This window comes from Pongo abelii, chromosome 3 (genome assembly GCF_028885655.2).
Source record: "Pongo abelii isolate AG06213 chromosome 3, NHGRI_mPonAbe1-v2.0_pri, whole genome shotgun sequence".
Taxonomy (NCBI): Eukaryota; Metazoa; Chordata; class Mammalia; order Primates; family Hominidae; genus Pongo; species Pongo abelii.
In genome coordinates this window covers 88993931-89011468 of record NC_071988.2, presented here as the reverse complement: position 1 = coordinate 89011468, position 17538 = coordinate 88993931, and the positions used below count along the sequence as shown (strand labels likewise).

Sequence of the window (17538 nt, the reverse complement as noted above, 5' to 3'; positions counted from 1 at the left end):
CTAGGGACATGTGCAAGAGACTTAGAATTGTAATTGCTGCATCATCGAGAAAGTATAAAGATAGTTAATTTACCAAGTACTTTCAGGTTGCTCCCTGGAATGGTTGCAACAGTTTACTTTCCCTTAAGTTGAATGGGAGGTTTCTTATTTCCCAACATCCTCACCACTGCGTGATATTCTCAGGCTTTCTAATTGCTTTAATTTTCAGTTCTCTGATCACAGAGTAAGGGTAAGTGACTCTTCATTTGCTTATGAACCATTTGGGATTCCCAGTTTATTTGTGTATTTTCTGTTTCAATAGTAGAATGCAAACTTCACAGGTGCTGTTGTTTATTTGCATCTCCATTCCTTTCCTGATTAGTTTTAACATAAATTTGTCTAGTCAATCTTTTAAAAGAAAAGCCAGTTTTGGGTTTTTATAGTTCATAGTTATATGTTTAGAATACATTGAATGAATGATGAATAACTAAAAAAGGAATGTCATTTGCTGTGTAACAAACAACTGCACAACTAATGACTTATAACAATAAACTTTTTATCCTCACTCACCAAGTGCCCACCTACCTGTGGGTAGTTGTGGCTCTGAAGAGGTATATTGGGCATGGCTCCAGCCTGCAATTTGATTGAGGTCTGCAATGAGAGGAAACTATTGTTTAGATTTTTTAAAACTTAGATTTATAGTTTACGTGTTCTAAATTCCTTTTCTTTAAAATATAGGAAAGAAAATGATACCAAATATTTATGACCCAGTAAGCCTAGGAAAACATCTTGCAAGCTGAGTTGTCATGAAAATATCTTGAGTAAGATTATATTTGATTATTCTCTCTGCTTTAGTGCAACTTAATATGTATTACTTATATTTTCTGACTTTCATTGTAAAGATGATAAGCCTCTCCAATATGGCAAATAATTTTACTACAGAGACTGTCTTAACATAACATCTGCCCAAGGTTTATTTAAAAAAAAAGAGCGTGTTTCAGAAAATTGCATGAAGTCATCAAACATGACTTATGTCTCATAGCAGGGTTGCTATTCAGTCAGTATACATGACCATACAAGTTGTTAAAATATTGAAACAATCCTATATACATGGTAAATAGAAGCTACTTTGAGCCCCTGCCATGTGCCTCTGCCCCAGCCCACCAGAGGTGTACTCATAATCCTGACATGAAGGGCACAGCATCCAGGAAGCTGCTCCAGCAGTTTGGCTGGTGTCTGTTCTGATTGGTCAGTGCCCTGTGTTGTACTAATTGTTATATATTTTAGATATCACATCTGAAGATAGGAAATGGCGCATATTCTCATGTACAATTTGTAAATAAACTCATGGGATTTTGTCGGGGGTGGGGGTTGGGCTTTGTTCCTCCAACAAATACACACGTATACATACGACATGCATGACACCTATGTATACGCTCTGAAATGTCTGGGATAAAGAAAGCGATACAGTGTGTCTCTCTTCCTGAAGCTGTTTATATTAAAGATGCCTCTGGCAGTTTTTTATCTAAACACATTACAAAGCTTCACTTGTTCCACACTTTTCACATCTCTTAGTTAACTTCTGGATTCATTCCTTGTCTTACTTGAGCACATCCTCCCAAAATGTTTTCACACAGAATTGTTGTCAGCCTTCTGAGGCCTTGTGTACCTTACAATAACTTATTTCAGCCTTACATAGAATTAATTGGATATAGCATCCTAGCTTCAAATTTCTCTTACTGCAACAATTTCTCTCTCCTCTTTCTATCTAAATACACTCAGCCCTATGTATCTTCAGGTTCTGCATTTACAGATTCAAACAACCTGGGACCGAAAATATTCAAGAAAAAACAAATTAACAATTAAAAAATACAAATAAAAACCAAAACAGCATAACAACTATTTACATAGCATTCATATTGTATTAGGTATCATATGTAATATACAGATAATTGAATGTATACAGGAGGATGTATGTAGATTATGAGAAAATAGTCCATTTTATATAACAGAATTGAGCATTCCTGGATTTTACTATGAAGGCAGTGGGTCCTTGAACCAATCCTTGAAGATACTGAAGAAAGACTATACTAATGTCACTCTTTCATCCTGCAAAATTCTGTTACTATATCTTACCTTTTCTCTCAGTTTTTTAGCACAGCTTTGTCCTTCCTGAGTCCTTCTAGAAGAGTTGATTGACCTGATCTTTCAGCTCACTAATTTGTATTTCAAGTGTGTTCACTCTGAAAAACAGTATCTAAAAAACATCTATAAGGTTTATCTAATACCATACTTACTGAGTTATTTCAGTTATTAGGTTTTTCATACTGAGTATCTCCAATTGGTCCTTCATAACTGATTTTTCTGATTCATGTTTCTAATTTCCTCCTTTGGGTCTCTAAAAACATTTATAGTCCTTTTTAAAAAAATTATTACACTTTTGAAAATTTTTTTCTATCTGATCCACTCATTTGGCTTCCTCTTTTATTTTTATTTTTTTTAGCTTCCTCTTTTAAAGATATCTGTTTGCCTACCTTCTTTTCATAGTACATACATTCTTCACATTTTGTGATTTTGTTATTTTTTTCCTGTGAACATACAGTCCCTTATGGTCTTGGATAATATTCAGATGATTTAATAACAAGGACAGCATGGACACCAACTAATCCTAACAGAATTCTGAACATATTAGAACAGATAGATGCTCACTGTAACTACCTGATATAGGCTCAATGACTGTCGTCCTAACTTGAGACTATCAGCTAATCATACTAATTAAGTGTACTATTATACCCTGATTAGTATCCTCAGATTACAAAGTTATTGTACCAAAAATCTCCTCCTAAAGACCCAATTCTGATGTTGATTTGATCTAAACTGGTTGACAACATAATTTCTAAATCTTTTCCCTGCAATGATTAAAATATAATCCAACAGCTTCTTAAGATTTAAAGATAAGATTTTTAAGATCATAAAAGGTTTAAGATAAGAAAGACCGTACTAATATCACTCTTTCGTCCTGCAAAATTCTGTCACTATGTCTTAACTTTTCTCTCAGGTTTTTAGCAGTTTGTCACTTCCTAAGTCCTTCTAGGTAAGGACTAAGATAAAATAATTCCAAGAAAAGACCTTATGCTAGGAATAGTCTGTTTACCATCCAGCAAGAGTATTCTTTTCATTTCCAAATTAGATAACCTGCTACAATCATGAATTATTTTACATAGTTTATTTATATTAAAATTTAATAAAACAGTGGTAAAGTTTATCTGGTACATTAATACTATTCTTTTTTTTTTTTTCCAAGTCAAAGCTGTTTTATTATCATTCACATTATTTCATAGAAAAAGGAATGTAGCAAACGTCAGGATCAGGGTTGTACATAAAAAATCCAGGTTTGTAGAGGTCGCGTTATTTACATCTGGGAGCAGGGCTGTCCCAGCATCAGGCGCAGCAGCTGCACTTGTCCTATGCCCCTTTGCAGATGCAGCCCTGGGCACACTTGGCACAGCCCACAGGACAGCAGGAGCAGCAGCTTTTCTTGCAGGAGGTTCATTTGCACTCTTTGCACTTGCAGGAGCCGGCGCAGGTGCAGGAGTCACCGGCGGCACAGGAGCAGTTGAGATCCATGGCGAGCTGAAGAGGCGGCTGGAGTCGGGACAGGTTGCACGCGGGATCGCTGGGACTTGGAGGAGGCGTGGTCAATACTGTTGTCTTTTTAAACTTTTGTTCAACATTTCAGTATCAGAATATTTCTTCTTTGGCACTTGCTTTCAATTAGCCTATCTTGCCACTAGATGGAGAGCGATGCCACTAGGTGGAGGGTGATGCCTACTATTAGATGGTACGTAAATTTACCTTCTTGCATTCAACAGCCTTAAAAGATAGCTGTTTAAGTATAATGTGTATATACAGGGTCTTGTCTTAACATGGTGAAAAATTAATGTTCCAGTTTCAAAAGCGAACTTATAACATCTTTTTTCCTCTAGGTCATTGAAACAAGAATTCTCTATCTCGCTCTCTGTCTTTCTCTTTCTCTCTTTAAATTTTTTTAGAGACGGGGTCTCCTTCTGTCACTCAGGCTATAGTGCAACGGCATGATCATAGCTCACTGTAGCCTTGAACTCCTCGGTTCCCACCTCAGCCTCCCCAGTAGCTGGGATTACAGACTTAAGCCATCATGCCTGACGAGCCTTCTTTAATGCCTGTGCTAAAACTCCATGTACTTATTTGGGAAGAAAAGGGAAGATGGTTAGCCCCATGAATAGTGATAATAATAATAATAAAGTTATCACCATTTCAGGATGGTGCTGTACATGCCACCTGCTGGAGAAAAAAGATCTGGGAGGTGTTACACTGACAGCCTGAGGGTTCCCCAGGAATTCATTTAGCCTCATTAATTCGAGGAAGGGTAGTTATTCCACCAGCAAATTCCAGCAAGTGAAATGGCAGCTTTGGACATTTGGGCCTCTCTAGTTTCTTTGAGTTATACGGTGCTTCCTTGCAGAATTTATTTCCCTCCATGGATCTTACTGTGAGTAGCCAGATATCTAAATCCTGGGCCCATGCACAAGTAACCCCTAGACCTCATAAAATTATACTGCTGTATATTTGTACACTTACATTTCAAGTCTAGCATTTGCATCTAAATTCATTTGGCTGCGTTATAATCAAGTCACATAATCTTACTTTCATTTTAAGTCTTACAGGCTTCAACTAAGTTTAATTTTGAAAACAAGGCAGGGCGCGGTGGCTCACGCCTGTAACCCGGCACTTTGGGAGGCCAAGGCGGGTGGATCACTTGAGGTCAGGAGTTTGAGACCAGCTTGGCCAACATGGAGAAACCCCGTCTCTACTAAAAACATGAAAAATTAGCCAGGCGCGGTGGCTCACGCCTGTAATCCCAGCACTCTGGGAGTCTGAGGCGGGCAGATCACTTGAGGTCAGGAGTTCGAGACTAGCCTGGCCAACATGGTGAAACCCTGTCTCTAATTTAAAGAAAATACAAAAATTAGCCAGGCGTGATGATGCATGCCTGTAATCCCACCTCCTTGGGAAGCCGAGGCAGGAGAATCGCTTCAACCGGGGAGGCGGAAGTTGCAGTGAGCCGAGATCACGCCACTGCGCTCCAGCCTGTGAGACAGAGTGAGACTCCATCTCAAAAAAAAAAAAAAAAAAAAAAAAATTTGAAAACCGTAAAAAGAACATTTTTTTACTATATACTTGAAAGATCAAAAAAGAAGTGTCTACCTACCAATACAGAGCTACAGTAAGAGGTCACTAGACATTAAGTTATTTATTTCACTGGTAATAATTTTACATGGTTGAACAATCATGTTAAGTTTCTCACCATGCGAGATGCAAGATGATTCATAAATGCATTGCTGGGAAATACTGGGGAAACAGATCGTCTAAAGACTTAATTGTGGCCGTGCGCGGGGGCTAACATCTATAATCGCAATAATTTGGGAGGCCGAGGCCAGCGGATCACCTGAGGTCGGAGGTTCGAGACCAGCCTGGCCAACAGGACAAAAGCCCAGTCTCTACTAAAAATACAAAAATTAGCCGAGAGTGGTGGCGTATGCCTCAAACCCCAGCTACTCTGGAGGCTGAGGCACGAGAATCTCTTGAACCCAGGAGGCGGAGGTTGCTGGTGAACAGAGATTGGCCACTGCACTCCAGCCTGGGTGACAGAATGAGACTCCATCTCAAAAAAAAAAAAAAAAAAAAAAAAAAAAAAAGATCTAATCGTAATTCACTTGTGGTGAGAATTAAAATCTTCAAACTTATTAGCCAAAGAAATTCAAAGTTTTTAATATGTCACTTTCCTTTTCAAAAGCATTGACAAATGTATTAATCCTGATTGACAATATGGAACAAGGATCGCTGGAAGGAGTATAAACTGGTATAACTTTTCAAGAGAGCAATTTTGCAATCGTTATCAAAAATTTGAAAATTATTCATATTGTTTAACTAGGGAATTTATTTTATTTATTTATTATAGAGAAAATTACATAACAACCAAAAAATGTAAAACTCAAGGGATGGTTAAACAAATCCTAGTACATAGTTCTATTTCCATTACAATCAACATCGAATAAGCTTTCCGTGCCTTAGAGGTTAGAAGGTAAAAACTACGTTTCCCAGACATCTTCGCAGGGAAGGCTGCGGAAGGGTTTGGGTTTCGCCAATCAGACGCACCGTGTGCAGCGGCAGGGCGGCTGCGGTCCTTTTGGATGCTGCCCACCCAGGCCGAGACTGCTTTGTTCTGCCAACGGCAGCCTCGGGCTTCTAGTGCTTCCACCTGACGGGGCTGCCTTTGGCTCGCAGGACTACTCATGCCATTTCTGGAGAGTGGAAGTTGTTCTTAAACGCTCACACAGCGCCTGCCCCTACAATTCCAAACAGTTTGTAAGCCATCTAATGGTTTGCAGCCAGCGATAAATTCCTTTCTGCCTATTTATTCTGGAAGAGCAGTCTGCAACTGAACCATATCAAATACAGTATCGATATGGTAGAATATGGCACATCAATTTAAAAATAGCGTTGTTAACTAATATTTAATGGCACAGGGGTAAATTCTGTAACTTTTTTATGGACACAATTTATTTTTCACTGATTTATAACTAGATCACTACTCATGCCAAAAACTATTTTCGTAAAGGGCCTGTGTAGTCTTTAAGAGCGAACAATTAAACACATGTGAGTAGTTTCGCTTCGTTGTAGGGAAAATTAAAAATGATTTTTAAACACAATACCAAAAGGATTTCCCTCCTTGACTCGGCCGCGATTCTGTGGCTGTACTACCCAATTTATCTCAAAAGGTTTTATTTTTAGGCTGAATTCGTGTATCAACCAAAGTAGCCTGTCTTAGAAATTCAAGCAAATTTGGCTCAAACTTATTTTACAAAATAGTGGAATTCCTGCACTCCTCTGGTTTCAGTAGTGCAACCAATTCTTGGGAAAGAGAAGGAAGGTAAGAGGGTGGCTTAGATATTTTTTCCTAACAATTGAGTGATTTTTTGCTTGCTGTCCCCATTTTTCTTTTACAAAAGGGGAAGGGAACTCTGCCTCTTACCCCTCTGGTGTGAATTAGACCACTTCCCTTAGCAGGTAGAAGCAGCACAGTCAATTTTGGTTTTAAATGATTTTTTTCTGCCTGCATTTCACAAGTCTACTGAGTCATTACATTATCATTTGAAAACACTTTGTAATCAGAGAACACATCAACATGTTCTGCATATGTTTGGGATAAAGAATATGCAATGTAGAAAAAAGGTAAGGTTAGTCATTTGGAGGAAGGACTATAAAACATTTTCTGAAAATGATCTTTTTTGTATTTTTTCTTAACATTTTAGAATATAATTTTAGAAAGGAGCATGCTTTGGACAGACTAGAATTTAGAGCTCATTGTGTGACTTACCTTTGTTGTCCTATTAAATCTTCCCAGGATGCCACTACACCCACTTCAGACTCCTGAGCCTCAAAGTGTCTAGGAGGCAGTTTGATATGCAGACTAAAGTGAGATTTAAGATCACATAGCTCTTGGTTCAAGTTTGAGTTCCTTTATTACTTTAGTTAACCTAAGTGTCTTTTTTTTCTTTCTTATTATGTTCACACTTCAGAGAATAAATTTCATTTTTAAAGATGTCTTATAATGGCATCTTTTAAATTGAGATTATAGGCCAGGTGCAGGGGCTCACGCCTGTAATCCCAGCACTCTGGGAGGTCAAGGTGGGACCTTGATCACCTGAGTTCAGGAGTTCAAGGCCAACCTGGCCAACATGGTGAAACCCCATCTCTACTAAAAAATATTTTAAAAATTAGTGTGGCGTGGTGGTGCACACCTGTAGTCCCAGGGAGTGCTGAGGCAGGAGAGTCGCTTGAACCTGGGAGGTGGAGGTTGCGGTGAGCCAAGATCATGCCACTGCACTCCAGCCTGGGCAACAGAGCGAGACTCCATCTCAAAAAAATGTATAAATAAATAAATAGGGATTATAATAGCAATTTACTTATACGGCTATTATAGATTAAATGAGCTAATGCATGCATTTAAATTTTAGCACGTAAGAGTATAAGGCCCTAAGTGTATGTAAATAGTGAAGAAATTGACCCAAACTGAACTTTTTATCTTCCCTCCAATACTGAGTATTCTATATTCCGTATCTGTGATTATGATGAGGACATCTTTTAGATCAGCAGTCCCCAGCCTTTTTGGCACCAGGGACCAGTTTAATGGAAGACAATCTTTCCATGGACAAGAGAGAAGAATGGTTTCCGGATGAAACTATTGCACCTCAGATCATCAGGCATTAGTTAGATTCTCATCAGGAGCTCACAACGTAGCTCCTTCACATGCACAATTTGCGATGGGGTTCACAATCCTATGAGAATCTAATGCCACCACTAATCCAACAGGAGGTGGTGCTCAGGTGGTAATGCTCACTTGCTTGCCTACTGGTCACCTCCTACTATGCAACCCAGTTCCTAAAGACCATGGACCAGAATCTGTGTCATGGGGGTTGGGGACCCCTGTTTTAGATGCTTATTTTATTTTATTTTTTTGAGATGGAGTCTCACTCTGTCGTCCAGGCTGGAGTGCAGTGGCACAATCTCAGCTCACTGCAACCTCCACCTCCCGGGTTCAAGGAGTTCCCTGCCTCAGCCTCCCTAGTAGCTGGGATTATAGGCTCCCACCACCACGCCCAGCTAATTTTTGTATTTTTAGTAGAGATGGGGTTTCACTGTATTGTTCAGGCTGGTCTTGAACTCCAGACCTCGTAATCCACCTGCCTCGGCCTCCCAAAGTGCTGGGATTACAGGCGTGAGCCACCGCGCCTGGCCTTAGATGCTTCTTGAGAACATTTGTTATTTACTTCTCTGAGCTGGGTATAATTTTGATTCTTTTAAATTAAGCCACGAGAAGAAAATGTCAGAATAGCAATAATATTACCTACTACTCAGGGATTTAATAATATATAGAAAATGTAAAATAAAATGATTGTTACTAACAGCAATTTCTGCCTCAGAAGACACAATACTAGCAGTCAGAACACTTCTCTCTTTTGAAGCAATCATCTAGTCATATTCCAAGACCTGACCACTTATTGTGGGCAAAACTTTGTGTCTTCTCTCTCCTCTCTAAAAAATAGGGCCACAGTAAAACTACTGCCAATAATGATAACAATGTTATTATATTATATTAATTTATATGTTATGTTACTATTATTGTAGCTACTTTTTTGTACTTACTGCTATATGCCAGATAACACCCATGCTTTACTTGCTAAATCTGCACAGTGACTCTCTGAGGTAGATATTTTGATTCCCATGTACTGTCACAGAGGAGAACACAGAGTACAAAGAGGTTAACTTGATTAATACAATCAACTGAATAGCTCTTAAGTGGCAGAGTCTGAATTCGAACAGAGAGCCCCGATTCTGGAGTTCTTAAAGAGATATAGATAAAATCTCAAAGAGTTCAGCTGCCCACCAACCTAATCTAATCACTAAGTGTTTTATTAATTTCACACAGGTTAATGGAGTCCCTTGAATTACTTAACACTTGTTTGTTGTTGTCTTTTTTTTTTTTTTTTTTTTTTTTGAGATGGAATCTCCATCTGTTACCCAGGCTAGAGTGCAGTGGTGCGATCTCGGCTCACTGCAAACTATGCCTCCTGGGTTCAAGCCATTCTCCCACCTTACCCTACTGAGTAGCTGGGATTATAGGTGTCCACCACCATGCCTGACTAATTTTTGTATTTTTAGTAGAGACAGGGTTTCACCATGTTGGCCAGGCTGGTCTTGAACTCCTGACCTCAGATAATCCATTCTCCTTGGCTTCCCAAAGTGCTGGGATTACACGCGTGAGCCACTGTACCCAGCCATTGTTGTTGTCTTTTTTATTTTTTATTTTTTTGAGACAGAGTTTCTCTCTTGTTGCCCAGGCTGGAGTGCAGTGGTGCCATCTTCTCTCACTGCAACCTCCACCTCCCGGGTTCAAGCGATTCTCCTGTCTCACCTGGGACTACAGGCATGCACCACCATGCCTGGCTAATTTTGTATTTTTTAGTAACGATGGGGTTTCTCCATGTTGGTCAGGCTGGTCTCAAACTCCCAACTTCAGGTGATCTGCCTGCCTCAGCCTCTCAAAGTGCTGGGATTGCTGGCGTGAGCCACCGCGTTCGGCCCTGTTGTTGTCTCTTGAGGCAAGGTCTCACCTCTGTCACGCAGGCTGGAGTACAGTGGCATGATCACAGCTCACTCCATCCTCCCACCTCAGCTTCCCAAATAGCTGGGACTACGGGCATGCAACACCGCACCTGGCTAATTTTTTAAATTTTTGTGGAGACAGAGTCATGCAGTGTTGCCTAGGCTGGTCACGAATTCCAATCAATCCTCTTGCATCGTCCTTCCAAAGTGCTGACATAATAGGCATGAGCCACAGCTCTCCCAGACACTTGTTAAAATGGCAGATTGCCAGGCCCTACGAAGAGCCTCAAATCTGATATCCGGGATTAAGACTAGAAATCTGCATTTTTGACAAATTTTCCTTGTGAATCATATACACTGTATAGTTTGAGAACTTCTGATCAAAAGGATGAATTTCAAACTCCCTATTTGTACATTAAAAACAATGCCTTGGGTAGTGCCTGCTTTGTAATAGATGTTCAACAAATACATGTGGGAAAAAACCCAAGGAGCCAGGAAGAGAAGAAAGCAAGGATGACTAATCAGGCTCCTTAATTTTTGGATAAAATTAAGTCTTAAGATGAAGGAAAGGAAGATAGACTAGATCCTCTACAGACATTTTGCACATATTAATTTCAAACTTGAGTCAGCTTTCTGCCTTATTTTTCTTTCTCCAAAAGGTTAGGAAGCCCTTGAAAAACAAATACAATGATTAACTAAGTGTACATTTAACCACTCAATTTCTAAATGCCTTTCATTCTTTTCTTCTTTTTATTACAACTTTCTCTGCTTGCACTGGCATGCAAACTGGTTATGCTGGTCAAATGAGTCAGTTCAGAGGAAAGCATTAATTTAGATGAGAGCGTGTTTGTGTTGAAATCTTCTAGAGGCACACATAGTCACACATGCACAAAAAATGTGGCTGCATATCTGTGTTCCAGTTAGTCCAAACAATTTTTTAAATATTCCTGGAAATTTGTCCTGGAAGCTGCTTTAGAAAGTTTGGCACAATTAAGTCCAAACTTACCCAAGTGAGAGGTTCCCTTTTGATTTTTCAACCACTTCCTTCCCCTTATCCCCACCACTGGTTAAAAAGAAAAAAAGAAAAAACAGTGATATATACTTCTACCACATTCCACTATTTAGAATAATAGAAATTAGAGCTAAAACTACTAAGAGCCATGCTTAAAATTTTTATAGCATTTAATGCTTGTAAAGGTACTTTCATTTCACGTGCACAGCTCATTTGATCTGCATAATAACTCTGTGGTTGACATTTTATAGATGAAGAAATCGAAGCCATGTGACGTGCCCAAAGTCAAGGAAAGTTCAAATTCCATTTCGTTTTTCTTTTTTTCCTTTCTTTCTTTCTTTCTTTTTTTTTTTTTTAAATATTTTTAGACAGGGTCTCATTCTATTGCCTAGGCTGAAGTGCAATGATACGATCCCGGCTTGTATTAGCCGGGACTCGGAATCCTCCCGCTTTAGCCTCCCAAGTAGCTGGGACTACAGACGTGTGCCACCATGCCCAGACAATTTTGCGGGGGGTGTTTTTTGTAGAGATGGGGTGCAGGGGTCTGTCCTGCAGACCCTGACCCAACGACGGATGAATAACATGCACTGACACAGATATTCTGCTTTTTGCCAGTCCGGCTGAGCATCCAGGCCACTTACAGACACCAAGAAGAGTGCTGTAAATAGTTGCAACCTCCGGCCTAGACCAGCCAGCAAGACTCACATTCATTCAGTAAAGATTAATTGACAAAGGCTTGAGTCAACACCACTAGAGGGTAATTGACATTGCAGACCTCCCGAGTAGAAAGCAATTAAGCACCCTAAGATTAGTCTTAGGACCACATGAATAAACAAGCTAGTTAGATAAACTCCCCCACATTCCTTTGTATCTACTTTAACCTATTTAACTAAAGGTAAAGGGACTAGGCTGCCTTCAGCTAGATCTATTACTGGAGTTATGCAAACTCTCAGGCCTTCCAAGAGGTTTTGTGGCTATGATAACTGAAATTGTTCCCACCAGCCTGACTGAACCCCCACAATGGGGTTTCCCCATTTTGCCCAGGCTGGTCTCAGAACATCTGGGCTCAAGTGATCCACCCTACTGAGCCTCCCAAAGTGCTGGGATTATAGGCATGAGCCACTGCACCTGGCCATGAGTCCAATTTCTTACTGGACAAAGGAGAAAATATAGGAAGAGAGAGAATAATTTATATAGAGTTGATTGAATGCTGGTCACTGGTAGAATCCAGAGCTGTTGATATATTCTGTTTATTCTTTTTTTTCTTCTCTTTACTAAATACTTCTTTGATAATTTTGATGTGACAGGCATTCTGCTGGGGCTCCATAGTAGCTTAAAATGTATCTATAATTATAATTGTTGTAATGGAGACAAGTACAAATGCAGTGGCAATGTAACTAATAAATGCAGGTTAGTCACTCAATGCTTGCAGAGCCCAATTAACAAAAGCGAGGTCTGGTATAAAAAAAGTAATTTATTTCCCAAGCTAGCTTAGGAGAAGAAGCACAGGAGTCTTGACTTTAAATGTACTACTTTGTTTCTGGAGCAAAAGCAGGCACTTTTTTTCTTTTTCCAATTTTTTTTTTTCATTTTCTTTTTTCTTTCTCTTTTTTTCTTTTTTTTCTTTTACTTTAAGTTCTGGGATACATGTACAGAACGTGCAGGTTTGTTACACAGGTATATGTGTGCCATGGTGGTTTGCTGCACCTACTGACCCATCCTCTAAGTTCCTTCCCCTCGTCCCCAACTTCCCAACAGGCCGTGGTGTGTGTTGTTCCCCTCCCTGTGTCCATGTGTTTTCATTGTTCAACTCCTACTTATGAGTGAGAACCTAAAGCAGGCACTTTTAAAAGGCAGTAGAGGAAGTGAGCAAGGTGAGGGGTCTGCATGTTAGCTTGGTCCCTTACCTACCAGGAGGTCAAGCTGGTGACTTCTGGCATCTTTGTGGGCAGGACTGTGATAAAAACTCCCTAGCTGGGAGAGAGTAGTGGACATGTTTTTCAATTATTATCTCTTGAGGTAACCCTCTGGTGGGTGAGAGTTCCATAGCAGGGATGCTTTGTTCTATAAATCGACTGTTAACTCTCAAAGAGAGTTCCATCTTAGAGTGCATAGATGAACTTACCCTGTAGGGAGAGTCTGGTGAAGGGGATGGTAAAAGGCTATATTATCATTACTAAAAGACTAAGTAGAAAGTGGAGAACAGGGATGTATCAGTCCATTTTCACACTGCTACAAAGAACTACCTGAGACTGGGTAACTTATTTAAAAAAAAAGGTTTAACTGATTCACAGTTCTGCATGGCTGGGGAAGACTGAGGAAACTTACAATCATGGAAGGTGAAAGAGAAGCAAGCACCTTCTTCACAAGGTAGCAGGAGAGAGAGCATGAAGGGGGAACTGCCACACACTTTTAAACCATCAGATCTGGTGAGAACTCAGTCAGTATCATGAGAACAGCATGGGGGAAACTGCCCCTATGATCCAATCACCTCCCACCATGTCCCTCCCTTGACATGCAGGGATTACAATTCAAGATGAGAGTTGGGTTGGGATGCAAAGCCAAACCATATCATTCCACCCCAGCCCCGCCCAAAGCTCATATCCTTCTCACATTTCAAAACACAATCATGCCTTTCCAACAGTACCCCAAAGTCTTAACTCGTTCTAGCATTAACCCAAAAGTCCAGGTCCAAAATCTCAACTGAGACAAGGCAAGTCTGTTCTGCTTATGAGCCTGTAAAATCAAAAGCAAGTTAATAACTTCCAACATATGATGGGGTTACAGGTATTGGGTAAATGGTCCCATTTCAAACAGGAAAAACTGGCTAAAACAAAGGGGCTACAGGCCCCAATGCCAATCAGAAACTCAATACGGCAGTCATTAAATGTTAAAGCTCCAAAATAATCTCTTTTGACTCCATGTCTCACATCTAGTGCATGCTGATGCAAGGGGTGGGCTCCCAAGACCTTAGGCAGCTCTGCCCTTGTGGCTCTGGGCAGGGTACAGCCACTGCAGCTGCTTTAATTGGGTGGCATTAAGTGCTGACATTGAGTGCCTGCAGTTTTTCTAGGCGCACAGTGCAAGCTGTCAGTGGATCTTCCATTTGGGAATCTGGAGGACAGTAGTCCTCTTCTCACAGCTGCATGAGGTGGTGCCGCAGTGGAGACTCTGTGTGGGGGCGCTCCACCCCACATTTCTCCTCTGCATTGCCCTAGTATGGGCTCTGCATGAGGGCTCTGCCCCTGCAGCTGACTTCTCCCTGGACATCCAGACGTTTCCATACATCCTCTGAAATCTAGGTGGAGGTTCCCAAAGCTCAACTCTTGTCTTCTGCACACCTGCAGGCTTAACACTGTGTGGAAGCCATCAAGGCTTGGGGATTGAACCCTCTGAAGCAATGGACTAAGCTGTACCTTGTCCTCCATTGGCCATGGCTGGCGCTGGAGCAGCTGGGACACAGGACACCATGTCCCAAAGCTGTACAAAGCAGGGGGGCCCTGGGCCTGGCCCATGAAACCATTTTTTCCTCCTTGGCCACGGAGTCTGTGATGGGGGGGCCTGCTGTGAAGAACTTTGAAACACCCTGGAGAGGTTTTCCCCATTGTCTTGGCTATTAACATTTGGTTTCTCTTTACTTTTGCAGATTTCTGCAGCTGACTTGAATTTCTCCCCAAAAAACAGGTTTTCCTTTTCCACCACATGGTCAAGCTGCAACTTTTCCAAACTTTTACACTCTACTTCTCTTTTAAACCTAAATTCCAATTTCAGATCATCTCTTTGTGAATGCATATGACTGTAGGCTTTTAGAAAAGCCAGATCCCACTTTGAATGCTTTGCTTCTTAGAAATTTATAGGCTGAGCACGGTGGCTCCTGCCAGTAATCCCAGCACTTTGGGAGGCTGAGGCGGGCAGATCACAAGGTCAGGAGATTGAGACCATCCTGGCCAACACGGTGAAACCCCGTCTCTACTAAAAAAATACAAAAAAGTAGCTGGGTGTGGTGGTGGGTGCCTGTAGTCTCAGCTACTTGGGAGGCTGAGGCAGGAGAATGGTGTGAACCTGGGAGGCGGAGCTTGCAGTGAGCCGAGATCATGCCACTGCACTCCAGCCTAGGTGACAGAGCGAGACTCTGTCTCAAAAAAAAAAAAAAAAAAAAAAGGAAATGTATTCTTCCAGATAACCTAAATCATCTCTCTCAAGTACAAAGTTCCACAGATCTCCAGGGCAGGGGCAAAATGCTGCCAGTCTCTGGAGTAAAGCATATCAAGAGTGACCTTTACTCCAGTTCCCAATAAGTTCCTTATCTCCATCTGAGACCACCTCAGCCTGAACTTCATTGTCCATATCAATATCAGCATTTTGGTCAAAATCACTCGACAAGACTCTAAGAAGTTCCACACTTGTTCCCACGTCTTTCTATCTTCTTCTGAGCATGCCAAACTGTTCCAACCTCTGCCCATTATCCAGTTCCAAAGTCACTTCTGCATTTTCAAGTATCTTTATAGCAGTGCTTCAAACTCCAGTACCAATTCTCTGTATTAGTCCATTGTTAAACTGCTATAAAGAACTACCCGAGACTGGCTCATTTATTTAAAAAAGGTTTAATTGCCTCACAGTTCCACATGGCTGAGGAGGCCTCCGGAAACTTATAATCATGGTAAAGGGCGAAGGAGAGGCAAGCACCTTCTTCACAAGGTGACAGGAGAGAATGAAGGGGGAACTGCCACAGACCTTTAAACTGTCAGATCTTTTGAGAATTCACTTCTCACTTTTGAGAACTCAGATCTTTTGGGAACACCATGAGGGAAACTGCCCCCATGATCCTATCGCCCCACGACCAGGTCCCTTCCTTGACACATGGGGAAGGATTACAATTTCAGATGAGATTTGGGTGGGGACACAGAGCCAAACCATATCAAGGGGAAAAGGAAAAACAGAAGAGAAAATAATAATAGTTATTCATTCCCTTTTTCTTAAGAAAAATGGGGATACTCAGTTACAGGAACACAAAAGAGACAACTAATTCTGTTAGAGAGAGGTTGTCAAGGAAAAATTCCTTGGTGAGATGCAGAATTAGCTGAAACCTGTAAGAAAAAATCATGTTTTTCAGGCAGTGAGTACCCAGAGAACGGTCTAGAAAGGAGCGTATGACTAACTCATGGATTTATTCCCATTGTATGTCTCTGTAGTGTTGTATACTATTCCTGTTGTAACACTTGCCACCAAGAGATGTAAATTAGCCATTGTCTGTACCTTAGCTCCCTTTCCCCTTCACCCTCACTTCTCCACTGTACTGCAAGTGCTGGAGATGTGAGGTGAGGAGAAGGCTAATTCCCAGATCCCTAGCATGAGTAAGTTAGTGGACAGTGGGGGTAGTGGTGGATCAAGGGGGTACTGTTGAGCTTTTTAAAATTAAGCTAATCATGAGACATCTAAGAAAAGATGTCAAGGAAACAACTGACATCAGGTGAGAAGTCTGGCTGAAGTAATCATTCTTGTATAGATGATGATTAAGTCACAAGAGTTGTTGAGCTTGCCAAAGGAAAGCTCCTTGCCTTTCAGCTGCCTCAAAACAATCTTGTTTACAATGAGAGGCAGTTAAATCCAAGCACACATTACAGTAGAATCTACAGAGAAAGGTAGCTGTATTTAGATTGTGGTTTTCTCAAAAAGGAGAGTTGAAATATTTATCCTAATGTTCATTATCTACGAATAGAGTTAGGGCAAAGTTCTCTATTTTGATCTATGAGCTATAGAGCAATTGAACATTTTTCACCCTGTATTATACTACGCTTATTATTATGCATATTTTGGTATTTCATTTTTCCTTCATGTCCATCTTTTTGTTTGCAAATAACAAAAAGCAATTTGAGTTATATTAGAGGAAAAGGAAAACTACTGTGAGGGTAAATTTATCTGTCCAAATCTAAGGGTAGAATGCAACCAGGTCTCAAGAACTGCTGCTGAAATCTAGAATGCTTTAAGACAAATGAGATGTGTTTCCCCATTTCTGGTTTCCCTTTGCATATTTTTATGCTTCTATACTGGAAGATAAATCTTATTTACTACTAAGTCCACATAATGGTCAAAAAGTGACTGCCTGTAACTTCAAATATTCATGAGTTATAGTTTCAGCCACATAAACAGGATGATTTCCAGTCTGATTCCCTTTCCAAATTCTGGGAGAAGTGACACTGAACCTATTCCCATCCCTATTTACTCTCATTAGCTGTGGCCAGGATATACTATAACATCATACATATATAGCTATGAGTGCTGTGTATCTGAGGGGCAGTTAAGCATAATGGTGTGCTGAAGCTTGCTTGTAATGACTT

General features: G+C 40.6%; 1 pseudogene; it reads right to left on the bottom strand.

The window, feature by feature from the left end:
* Positions 1–3420: 3420 nt before the first annotated feature.
* LOC100937335 (metallothionein-2-like) lies at positions 3421–3606 on the bottom strand (annotated as a pseudogene).
* Positions 3607–17538: the final 13932 nt, after the last annotated feature.